The sequence below is a fragment of the Ornithorhynchus anatinus genome, chromosome 8, assembly GCF_004115215.2.
Source record: "Ornithorhynchus anatinus isolate Pmale09 chromosome 8, mOrnAna1.pri.v4, whole genome shotgun sequence".
Lineage (NCBI taxonomy): Eukaryota > Metazoa > Chordata > Mammalia > Monotremata > Ornithorhynchidae > Ornithorhynchus > Ornithorhynchus anatinus.
The window spans coordinates 5,563,921-5,575,899 of NC_041735.1; the positions used below are offsets into that span (position 1 = coordinate 5,563,921).

General features: G+C 48.5%; 1 protein-coding gene across 3 annotated transcripts in view; it reads right to left on the bottom strand.

Annotated features, from left to right (window-relative positions):
- Window positions 1–11,660, bottom strand: part of PKIG (cAMP-dependent protein kinase inhibitor gamma) — a 67,214-nt gene extending 55,554 nt beyond the window's left edge. For 2 of the 3 annotated variants that reach the window (XM_029070299.2, XM_039912865.1), the window contains exon 1: window positions 11,149–11,660. The gene's annotated coding sequence lies outside the window, so the exon portion shown is untranslated. Of the gene's footprint in view, window positions 1–9,224; window positions 9,275–11,148 lie in introns of all 3 variants that reach the window. The other variant, XM_029070301.2, reaches the window with a different exon arrangement.
- Between the last annotated feature and the right edge of the window lie 319 nt (window positions 11,661–11,979).

The window sequence follows — 11,979 nt, forward strand, 5'->3', positions numbered from 1 at the left end:
ACTGTGCCTCGATCTCCCTTCTCTCGCCGCTGACCCTCAGCCCACATCCTGCCTCTGGCCTGGAACCCCCTCCCTCCTCAAATCCCACAGACGATGACTCTCCCCCACTTCAAAGCCTCACTGAAGGCCCACCTCCTCCGAGAGGCCTTCCCTGACTAAGCCCCGCTTTTCCTCTTCTCCCACTCCCTTCCGCTTCGCCCCGACTCGCTCCCTTTCTTCATCCCTCCCCTCCCAGCCCCACACCACTTATGTCCATATCTGTCGTTTTATTTATTTGTATGGATGTCTCTCTCCCCTGCCTCTAGACTCTAAACCCGTTGTGGGCAGGGAATGTCACTCTTCATTGCTATATTGGACTCTCCCAAGCACTCGGTACAGTAGTATTTATAGTATGTAGTACTATAGTAGTATAGCATAGTATTTATTGAGCGCTTACTATGTGCAGAGCATTGTACTAACAACTTCTCTGGGCCTCAGTGACCTCATCTGTCAAATGGGGATTAACTGTGAGCCTCACATGGGACAACCTGATGACCCTGTGTCTCCCCCAGCGCTTAGAACAGTGCTCTGCACATAGTAAGCGCTTCACAAATACTAACATTATTATTATTAAGTGCTTGGAATGTATAATTCATTCATTCATTCAACAGTATTTACTGAGAGCTTACTATGTGCAGAGCACTATACTAAACACTTGGAATATACAATTCGGCAACAGATAGAGACAGTCCCTGCCCATTGCCGGGCTCACAGTCTAATTGGGGGAGAATACGACTGAATGAACGAACGTTGTACTTTAAGTTTTTAATACATCTTGCACCTTGTGGCGCCTCTATAAATAGTATAACTACAGGCCTGGGAGTCAGAAGGACCTGGGTTCTAATCCCGGCTCCGCCACCTGTCTGCTGTGTGACCTTGGGCAACTCACTTCACTTCTCTGGGCCTCAGCTCCCTCATCTGTAAAACGGGGATTAAGACCGTGATCCCTATGTGGGACAGGGACTGTGTCCAACCCGATTATCTTGTAATAATTATCATAATGATGGCATTTGTTCAAAGCGCTTACTATGTGCGAAGCATTGTTCTAAGCGCTGGGGTTGACACAAGGTAATCAGGTTGTCCCACGTGGGGCTCACAGTCTTAATCCCCATTTTACAGATGAGGTAACTGAGGCACAGAGAAGTTATTTGCCCTAAGCCACACAGCTGATGAGTGGCAGAACTGGGATTAGAACCCATGACCTCTGACTTCCAAGCCCATGCTCTTTCCACTAAGCCACGCTGCTTCTCCACTTGCATCTCCCCCAGCGCTTAGAACGGTGCCTGGCACATAGTAGGCACTTAACGAACACCACAGTTTTATCATTACTACTGATATCCCGGATAATATTTTACCATATATGTTATCAGTATCTAGTTTTTATATATATCACACCCTCTGAGTTAATAATATTTGTTAAGTGCTTATTATGTGCCAACCACTGAACTGAGCACTGGGATAGATACAAGAGAATCAGATTGGATAGATCCCCTGTCCCACATAGAGTTCAAAGTCCAAGTTCAAAGGAGGACAGATATTGCAGCCCCATTTTATAGATGAGGAAACTGAGGCACGGAGCAGTTAAGTGGCTTGTCCACACACCAGGTAAGTGGGCAGAACCAGGATGTCCGCTGTGTGACTGTGGGCAAGTCACTTCACTTCTCTGGGCCTCAGTGACCTCATCTGGAAAATGAGGATTAAAACGGCGAGTCCCATGTGGATCAGGGACCGTGTCCAGCCTCAGTTACCTCATCTGTCAAATGGGGATTAAAAAACTGGGAGCCCCTACGTGGGACAACCTGATCGCCTTGTATCCCCCAGTGCTTAGAACAGTGTTCTGCACACAGTAAGCGCTTAACAAATACCACCAGCATCATCAAGAATGCAGGACCGCTGATTCCCAGGCCCGTGCTCTTTCCAGCTGGCCCACGCCACTTCTCACGCGGCTTGAATAAGGTGCTTCGCAGACGTTATACGTGGCCTACTTGGGTCCTCGTTAATTTGAAAAACTTATTTCTGCTGTCACTGTCCGTGACGAGAATGAAATGGCTAGGGGGAGGACACAGTAATAAGATTTCGGTCTTGGAACAGGTGATGTTATCGCAAACACAGCACCGTGCGATGTCCTTGGAAAAGATCAAAATGCTCAAGGAGGAGCCGTTATCAACTCGAGGACATACAGAAATGTTAGTAATGGGATCCCCGAGTCCTCATTGTGATCAAAAAACAACTGCTATTCGACTTTGTCTCAGCTGACCGTCTGTATTGAACGCCGAGTGTGCAGAGCACTTACTAAGTGCTTGGGAGAGTAAAAGCATTATTATTATTATATCGTTAAATAAATAAAAATTGTGGTATTTGTTAAGCGCTATGTGCAAAGCGCTGTTCTAAGCGCTGGGGGATACAAGGTGATCCGGTTGTCCCACGTGGGGCTCCCAGTTTTTTAATCCCCATTTGACAGATGAGGTGACTGAGGCCCAGAGAAGATAAGTGACTTGCCCAAGGTCACCCAGCTGACTAGCGGCGGAGCCGGGCTCCATCGATCACCAGCCCAGCGCTCAGTACAGTGCTTGGCACATAATAAGCACTTTACAAATACAAAAATTATTATTATTATTGTGTCCAACCCTGTTCTAAGTGCTGGGGTCAATACAACTTAATCGGGTCAGACACGGTCCCCGGCCTAAATGGGGCTCACCGCCTAAGAAGGAATAATAATAATAATGTTGGTATTTGTTAAGCGCTTCCTATGTGCAGAGCACTGTTCTAAGCGCTGGGGTAGATACAGGGTCATCAGGTTGTCCCACATGAGGCTCACAGTCTTCATCCCCATTTTACAGATGACGTAACTGAGGCACAGAGAAGTGAAGTGACTTGCCCCCAGTCACACAGTTAAGTGGCAGAGCCGGGATTCAAACCCATGACCTCTGACTCCCAAGCCCGGGCTCTTTCCACTGAGACACACTGTTTCTCTAAGGAAAGAGACCAGCCCCGAATCCCCATTTTACCGATGAGGAAACTGAGGCCCAGAGAAGTGAAGTGACTTGTCCAAGGTCACCTCGTATGCAACTGGCAGGATCCGGGATGAGAACCTAGGTCCTTCGACTCCCAGGCCAGCGCTCTTTCCCACTAGGCCACATTGCTCAGAACACTGTTGGACCCGTTGGGAGAGCTTATCCGATACATAATCACCAATCTCATTTTTTTTTTAATGTTTACAATCATGACAGTAATAATAATAATAATGTTGGTATTTGTTACGCGCTTACTATGTGCCGAGCACTGTTCTAAGCGCTGCGGGAGATACAGGGGAATCAGGTTGTCCCACGTGGGGCTCACAGTCTTCATCCCCATTTTACAGAGGAGGGAACTGAGGCACCGAGAAGTGAAGTGACTTGTCCAAAGTCACACAGCTGACAAGTGGCCTAGCCGGGATTCAAACCCATGACCTCTGACTCCAAAGCCCGGGCTCTTTCCACTGAGCCACGCTGCTTCTCTAGTACTATCTGGTGGGACTCTTTCCCTTCTAATTAAGTTTGGCATATCAAAAGCTTCTTTAACCCGCTCAGAGTCTTTCCCAGGGACGCTAATTACTAAACGGGATCCCTGCCCTTGAGAAGCTTAGATTCCTCTCATGGATTTTAAACCGCTGCTGGAAAACGTCAACTTGGGCTAAGTCGCTTCGCTTGGAAAGGAAAAATGAATTGAAGTAGTAAGTGCCTCTTGGGGAGACTGGGCCGCTCACCGCTTGAAACAAAGATAGGTGTGGGAAACCATGGTAACAAGAATCCTTCCCCACCTTAGCCCCTGGCAATTCTCATACAGAGGAGTTTTCAGCAATAAGTCAAATGCTGTAGCAGTCATTTTTCAGGATCTCTGCTGGGCACTCGTGATCCGACATCTTTAGACTTCTCAAATCCCAAATTCCCAATGCTTCCAAACTAAGAATAATAGTGTTGGCATTTGTTAAGCGCTTACTATGTGCAGAGCACTGTTCTAAGAGCTGGGGGAGACACAGGGTCATCAGGTCGTCCCACGTGAGGCTCACAGGCTGCATTCCCCTTTTACAGAGGAGGGAACTGAGGCACAGAGAAGTTAATAATGATGTTGGTATTTGTTAAGCGCTTACTATGTGCAGAGCACTGTTCTAAGCGCTGCGGGAGATACAGGGTCATCAGGTTGTCCCACGTGAGGCTCATAGTTAATCCCCATATTACAGATGAGGTAACTGAGGTACAGAGAAGTGAAGTGACTTGCCCACGGTCACACAGCTGACAAGTGGCAGAGCCGGAATTCGAACCCGTGACCTCTGACTCCCAAGCCCGGGCTCTTTCCAGTGAGCCACGCTGCTTCTCTATGTTGGTATTTGTTAAGCACTATGTGCAGAGCACTGTTCTAAGCGCTGGGGTAGATACAAGGTCATCAGGTTGTCCCACGTGGGGGGGGGGGGTCACAGTCTTAATTCCCATTTTACAGATGAGGGAACTGAGGCACAGAGAAGTGAAGTGACTTGCCCAGAGTCACCCAGCTGACAAGTGAATTATTATTATTCTGGTCTTTCCTCCAGTCTGGGCCTCTGCCCCACCTTTTCTTTCTAGCTGGGCTGCCCTTGTCAACACTCAATAATAATAATAATAATAATAATAACTGTGGTATTTGTTAAGCGCTTACTATGTGCCAGGTGCTGTAATAATAATCATAATGATTGTGGTATTTGTTAAGCGCTGACTGTGTGCCAGACACTGTACTAAGCACTGGAGTGGATACGGGCAAATCGGGTTGGACGCAGGCCCTGTCCCACATGGGGCTCACAGCCTCAATCCCCATTTTCCAGATGAGGTCACTGAGGCCCCGAGAAGTCAAGTGCCTTGCCCAAGGTGACACAACAGACGAGTGGCGGAGCAGGGATTAGAACCCACGACCTTCTGACATCCGGGCCCGGGCTCTAGCCACTGTGCCAGACTGTTTCCGCTGGGATAGATCCAAGGTAATCGGGTTGGACACAGCCCCTTTCCCACATAGGGCTCCCGGGCTTCATCCCCATTTTCCAGATGGGGTAACAGAGACACAGAGAAGTGAAGGGACTCGGCCAAGGTCACACAGCAGACAGGCGGCGGAGCCGGGATTAGAACCCGGGTCCTTCCGACGCCCGGGCCTTCGCTCTAGCCACTAGGCCACGCTGCTTTTCCGATCACTTCCTCTGACTCCCCAGTCTCTCCCACTCGCCCCAAGCTGAGTGGCAAGAGCCCGGGCTTGGCAGTCACAGGACATGGGTTCTAATCCCGGCTCCGCCGCTTGTCTGCCGTGCGACTTTGGGCAGGTCAATTCACTTCTCGGTGCCTCGGTTCCCTCATCTGCAAAATGGGGATTAAGGCTGGGAGCCCCACGTGGGACAACCTGATCACCTTGTACTTGGCACAGAGTAAGCGCTTAACAAATACTATTACTATTCATTCATTCAATAGTATTTATTGAGCGCTTACTATGTGCAGAGCACTGGACTAAGCGCTTGGAATGGACAAATCGGTAACCGAGACAGTCCCCGCCCTTTGAGGGCTTACAGTCTAACCGGGGGAGACGGACAGACGAGAACAATGGCAATAAATAGAATCGAGGGGAAGAACATCTCATTAAAACAATACCAAATAAATAGAATCAGGGTGACGTATTATTATTATCATCGCATCTACCCCGGCGCTTAGCACAGTGCCAGCCGCTCCCAGGGCTCCGAGGCAACTCAGAGACGGACTCAGGGTCGGTCACCAGGTCCCTGAGCACTGCGAAAGGCGGAAAGCGGCAAGGGAATTCAGAGGGAAAGGAAAAGGAGGCAGAGATTCCTCTCGGCTTTGCCCCTCCATGGGAGATTCATGAATAGATATGAAAATCTGGAAAGCTCATTGGGGATCAGGTTGAGCCCGATCATTTACATTAAGTGGAAAATGTAATTAGCCCCATCCAAGCCTTAACTCAAAACGTTCCACTCTTTATACCAAAATCACGCAATGTTTCTCTCGGGTGTCTCTCCGGCTGGGTTGTTGCGCCACGTTATTGATGAGACATTTTATTTCATCGCCTCAGTCCTTGACCTCAGATGTGCTTGTTTTCCACGTTATTGCTAATACCAACAGTAATGGTATTTATTAAGCGCCTTCTATGTGCCGAGAACTAAGCACTGGGGTAGATTCAAGATAATCAGGTCTCCCGTGGGATTCACAGTTGAAGTAGGCGGGAGAACAGGTATTGCAGCCTCAGGGAACTGAGGCACAGAGAAGTTAAGTGACTTGCCCAATGTCACGCAGCAGGTAAGCGGCAGAGCCGGGATTAGAACCCAGGCCCTTAGACTCTCAGGCCCGTCTGGTCTATTCCCACTAGGCCACGCTGCTTCTCTATTAAGAGACAATCACCGGTGCTGAAATTTTTAATGGAGCCTCAGTCAGTCAACAATCAGTGGTATTTATTGAGCGTTTACTGCGTGCAGAGCACTGTACTAAGCGCTGGGGAGAATTCAACGCTTAGCTGACACTTGCCCTGCCCAAAATGATCTTGGGGTCTAGAGGGGACCACAGACATGAAAAGAAATACGTAATTTATAATTCATCATTTAAAGATACGTACATACGTGCTGTAGGCCACAGGCACTTAAGTTTCTGAAGTTTTATTCATTCAATAGTATTTATTGAGCACTTACTATGTGCAGAGCACTGTACTAAGCGCTTGGAATGTACAATTTTACTCATCCAAGAGAGGAGCACTTTAAACCCCATCTACTTTTTGGCATCCTAAACATCTCCACCCTAGGGTGCTCTTCCAGGGACCACTGTGGGATTTCATTCCTACCATTCAGTCAGTCAGTCACATTTACTGAGCGCTTACTGTGGGCAGAGCACTGTTCTGAGTGCTTGGGAGAGGACAACAGAACATAAAAAGACACATTTCCTGCCCACAAGGAGTTTACAGTCTAGAAGGGGAGACAGACAGGAATATAAGTAAATTATTCATTCATTCAGTAGTATTCATTGAGCGCTTACTATGTGCAGAGCACTGTACTAAGCGCTTGGAATGTACAATTCGGCAACAGATAGAGACAATCCCTGCCCGTTGACGGGCTTACGGTCTAATCACAGATATGTCCACAAGGGCCACGCCTCAGTGCCCTGAGGATTCAGACCAAACCGAAGCAATAATAATAATAATGTTGGTATTTGTTAAGCGTTTACTATGCGCCGAGCACTGTTCTAAGCGCTGGGGGAGATCCAGGGTCATCAGGTTGTTCCATGTGAGGCTCCCAGTCTTCATCCCCATTTTACAGCTGAGGCAATGGAGGCACCGAGAAGTGAAGTGACTTGCCCAGAGTCACACAGCTGACAGGTGGCGGAGACGGGATTAGAACTCATGACCCCTGACTCCTAAGCCCGGGCTCTTTCCACTGAGCCACGCTCTAACAAAAGCTAACTGCTTTCGAAGGTGGATAATTGCCAGAGAAGCAATGTGGTCTAGTGGGTAGCGCACGGGCCCAGAAGGCCGCAGGACCCGGATTCTAATCCCGGCTCCGTCACTTGACCCACAGTGAACTCGGGCAAGTCACAACCACTCTGTGCCTCAGTTACCTCATCTGCAAAATGGGGAGTAAGACTGTGAGCCCCACGTGGGACATGAGCTGTGTCTAACCTGATTAGCTTGTATCTCGCCCGGCGCTCAGTACAGTGCCCGGCACATCGTAAGTGCTCGACAAATACCATAAAAAAAAAATCATCGGAATATCTCGTGCAACTAGGAGACGACAGTTGCCTTAAAATCAACAGAAAAAAAAAACCCTAGTAAAATTATATTTATAAGTGACCTTTTCTTCGGGGAGAGTAAGAGGCTTTCCTTTTTCTTGACAAGAAATCATCATAACAAACAGTATTTATGATAGCGTCGGCTCGCTGCAAGCACACACGTCGGTCTCCCCACTGCTTATTTTGGAAATACTCACAATTTTAGGCGGCAGAGAAGGGCACTGAATGCCAGATGGGAAAAAGGTTATTCTAGTGCCATAAAAAACAATGAACGTGGCCTTTGGAAGATAAAGCCGCTTTCCGAGGGCGCGGGCCGCGCAAAGGACAATCAGAATTAGATATTGGATAATATTAACTGCGGCACTTAAGCGCTTTGTGCCTGGCCCTGTACTAAGCGCTTGGGTGGATACAAGATAATGAGGTCAGACACAGTCCCCGTTCCACAGAAAACTCACAGCCTGAATCCCCATTTTGCGGAGGAGGTCCAGAGAAGTGAAGTGACTTGCCCAAGGTCACACAGCAGCCAGGTGGCGGAGCCGGGATTAGAACCCAGGTCCTTCTGACTCCCTACCCAGTGCTCTTTCCACTAGGCCATGCCGACTCTCTAATTCCTCCCCGGGTTTCCAGGCTAGTTGACACTTAAGAAAGCCGGAGATTGGGGGGGGGGGGGTGGAGACTCACCTCATAAAGAGTCAGAGTCACGAAAGAAAGCGAATCTAGACACTATAATAATAATAATTGCGGTATCGAGCGCTCACTACGTGCCAGGCACTGCTCTGAGCGCCGGGGTGGATAGAAGCAAATCGGGCTGAACACAGTCCCTGTCCCGCGTTGGGCTCCCGGTCTCAATCCCCATTTTGCCGACGCTGAGGCACAGAGAAGTCAAGGGACTTAGCCAAGGTCACAAAGCAGACGAGTGGCAGAGCCAGGATTAAAACCCAGGTCCTCTGACTCTGCACTTAATAGGCGCAGCCCAAGATACCACCATTACAAAGGGTCCGGCTGAAACAAAGCCTGAGTTTGCAGAGGTCATTTATCAAACAATCAATCAATAATACTGAGCACTTACTATGCAGTTGACGCTATTGATGCCTATCTGTTTTGTTCTGGTGTCTGTCTCCCGCTTCTAGACTTCGAGCCCATTGTCGGGTGGGGACTGTCTCTGTCTGTTGCCGAATTTTACTTTCCAAGCGCTTAGTACGGTGCTCAATAAATACTACTGAATGAATGCAGATGCTGTACTAAGTGCCTGGGACGATATGAATTTTCAATAAAACGAATAAGGATTGGGGTTTTCTAAAGGAAGGGATAAAACCCTGAAGACCGGCAGCCAATATAAAGAAGGCGCGCCCCAAAGTAAGAGTTCACGGGATTTCTCGGAGTACATTTCTGGATCTTTTCTGATACCTGGGAAAGAGGCTTCACTCTCCGTGGGGGCTCCGGACTTTTCCCCAGACCTGCCAGAGATGAACAAGATGGGATTTCTGATCTCGGTGATGAAAAGAGGATTTCTGGCCACCCGCAGACTATCTGGGGAAGAGAGGAATCTTGAAAGCGTTTGCGAAACGACTTCCATCGGGGATTCTAGATCGGAGAACAAACCGGGAGGGGGGAAGGGAATATTCATACTCATAAGGCAGTCGAGCAGGGATTACGTCTACCTATTCACTTGTCCTCTCCCAGGCACTTAGTACAATGCTCTGCCATACCGACAGTGTTCAAGAGAAACCAACGCTTAATAGATTTAAAGTGTTTTTCCGTTGAAAGAATCAAGAAGTTAGCTCTTCTCTGAAGCTCCTCTATCATTTTAAAACACTCCCAAAGCCAGCTAAACAAGGATAAAATGAGACGGGAGAAAAGACGGGAACAGAGTCCATAAGGCATACAAGTTGTAAATGTATTTAGTGACTTTTTAGGGTTCTGTTTTGTTTTGGGTTTGTTGTTTTTTTTTTTTTTATGGAAAACTCCAGTTTGGTGACACGGAGATAACTGTTCTGCAACACTTTCTTTTTTATTTAAAAGCAGCTCGGAGAAAGAGTGACTGAAGCATGCCAAACGATCGCTGGCATCATGTCAAAAATCCAGAAAATAAAATTGCCAGAAGAATTCAACAGTCACGAGTCCCTATAAAGTATGGAAATAAGACAGAGCATAAACAATAATCATTCTTTTCCTCCCCTCGGGGCTGCTCTCTGACAGGAGAATCTCTTTGGAATGCACAGTTGAAACTGCAAAAACATTCTTGCAGAAATGAACCGAGGGGACTCGTATTTGCCTGCTTTGAATGCCATTTGCATTCGACCCAGATCTGCCTCGCCCACCTCCATCTTTTTAAGAGAAATTCATCAAAGATCAGGCAGATAGAGAATTTGGGGGGGGGGGGTGAGGGGATCTGTTAAGCACTTACTATGTGCCAGACACTGTACTAAGCGCCGGGGGGAATACAAGAAAATCAGGTTGGACGCAGTCCCTGTCTCACATGGGGCTCCCAGCCTTAATTTCCATTTTACAGACGAGGTAACTGAGGTCCCGAGAAGTGAAGTGACCTGCCTAAAGTGGAAGCGGGATTAGAACCCAGGTCCGGGCTCTTTCCTCTAGGCCCCGCTGCTTCTCGATTATTCCACTGGGACCTGGAAAACTGTAGGTCCTTAGTGCCCTGGGTGCACACTTAAGGCCTCCCCAAGTACTTGAAGGACTACTCCCGGTGTCCTTGGGAAAAATCAAGAACGTGGCTCAATTTTGGACTATAACGGCATCACCCCATAAGCCTAGAATTTCCTCCTCTTCCTTTTTCTGATCCCAAAGCGAAGCTGAAATACTCTGTCGGTTCCAATACGACCACATTCTCTAGGCAGGCACGGGCCAGGGAGTCGGAAGGAACCGGGTTCTAATCCCGGCTTCCCCACCTCTCTGCTGTGTAACCTCGGGCAGGTCCCTTCCCCTCCCCGCGCCTCGGTTACCTGGTCCCTAAGATGGGGATGAGGGCCGTGAGCCCCAGGTGAGACACGGACCGTGTCCAATCTCATTTGCCCCAGTGCTTAGTACAGTGCCTGGCCCATAATAAACGCTTAACAGATGCTTGTTGCTGTACTGTGCTCTCCCCAGCACTCAGTACAGTGCTTTGTACACAGTGAGTGCTCAAGAAATGCGGCTGAATGAACGAACTGCTATAATAACAAAAGTCTCGCCGCAGAGGAGATGAACCAGGAGCTCGGAAGAACCTGAAGTTCTCTAAGAACCTCTACGTCGGAGATGAAGAACGTTAACGTTAACCACCGCCACCCCCTACCCTCCTCAAAAAACCCTGTTAAAGCGTGACGAAAATACTCACTTGGTGCTTTCTCTCCCCAGCGAAGCACCGGGTCTACATCTCGGCGGGGTGCATTTTTTCTGTCCGGACAAGGTTACGCAGACCCCGGCACCCTCCGCCTCCGGAGAGAGGAAGAGGCGGGAATGGGTCGTATCTCCCCCTCAGGTTTCGACTGTGGAATATTAGGAATTCCTTCACGAATCTCCCAATTCCCCCTTCGCAGGGTTATTTTGAGGAGGCGGGGAGAGAAAGGGGAGGGATGACTCAGTGTGAGTCAGTGTAAAAGGCAACATAAAAGGAAGAAAAAAAAAAAAGCTACAATTCTGGTAAATAATTTGGGCTTCTGCAGAAGACATTGAGAGTAACCCACTGTCATGTCTGGAGAGGCACGAATTCCAAGCTGTACACAGCGTGTTAGGAAAGTCTTTCCCAAGACTGGGACCGGGATTTTCCCCAAGTTGTCAGTGCTTCCTCAGTAAGAATAATTACGGTATTTGTTAAGGGCTTACTCTGTGCCAGGCACTGTACTAAGTCCTGGGGCACTATATCGAGTCTATTTATTGCTATCGTTTTTGTCCGTCTCCCCCGATTAGACCGTAAGCCCGTCAAAGGGCAGGGACTGTCCCTATCTGTACCGATTTGTCCATTCCAAGCGCTTAGTCCAGTGCTCTGCACATAGTAAGCGCTCAATAAATACCATTGAATGAATGAATATTAAGAGCTGGGGCGCTGGGGAAGCAGCGTGGCTTGCAGGGCGGTTTCCGGCAAGGCCAGAAATGCAAAGTTGGGGTGCCCAGGCCTGATCCCCACAAAGCAGGACAGCCTCGGCCACTTGCCTCTTCAAATCACTCC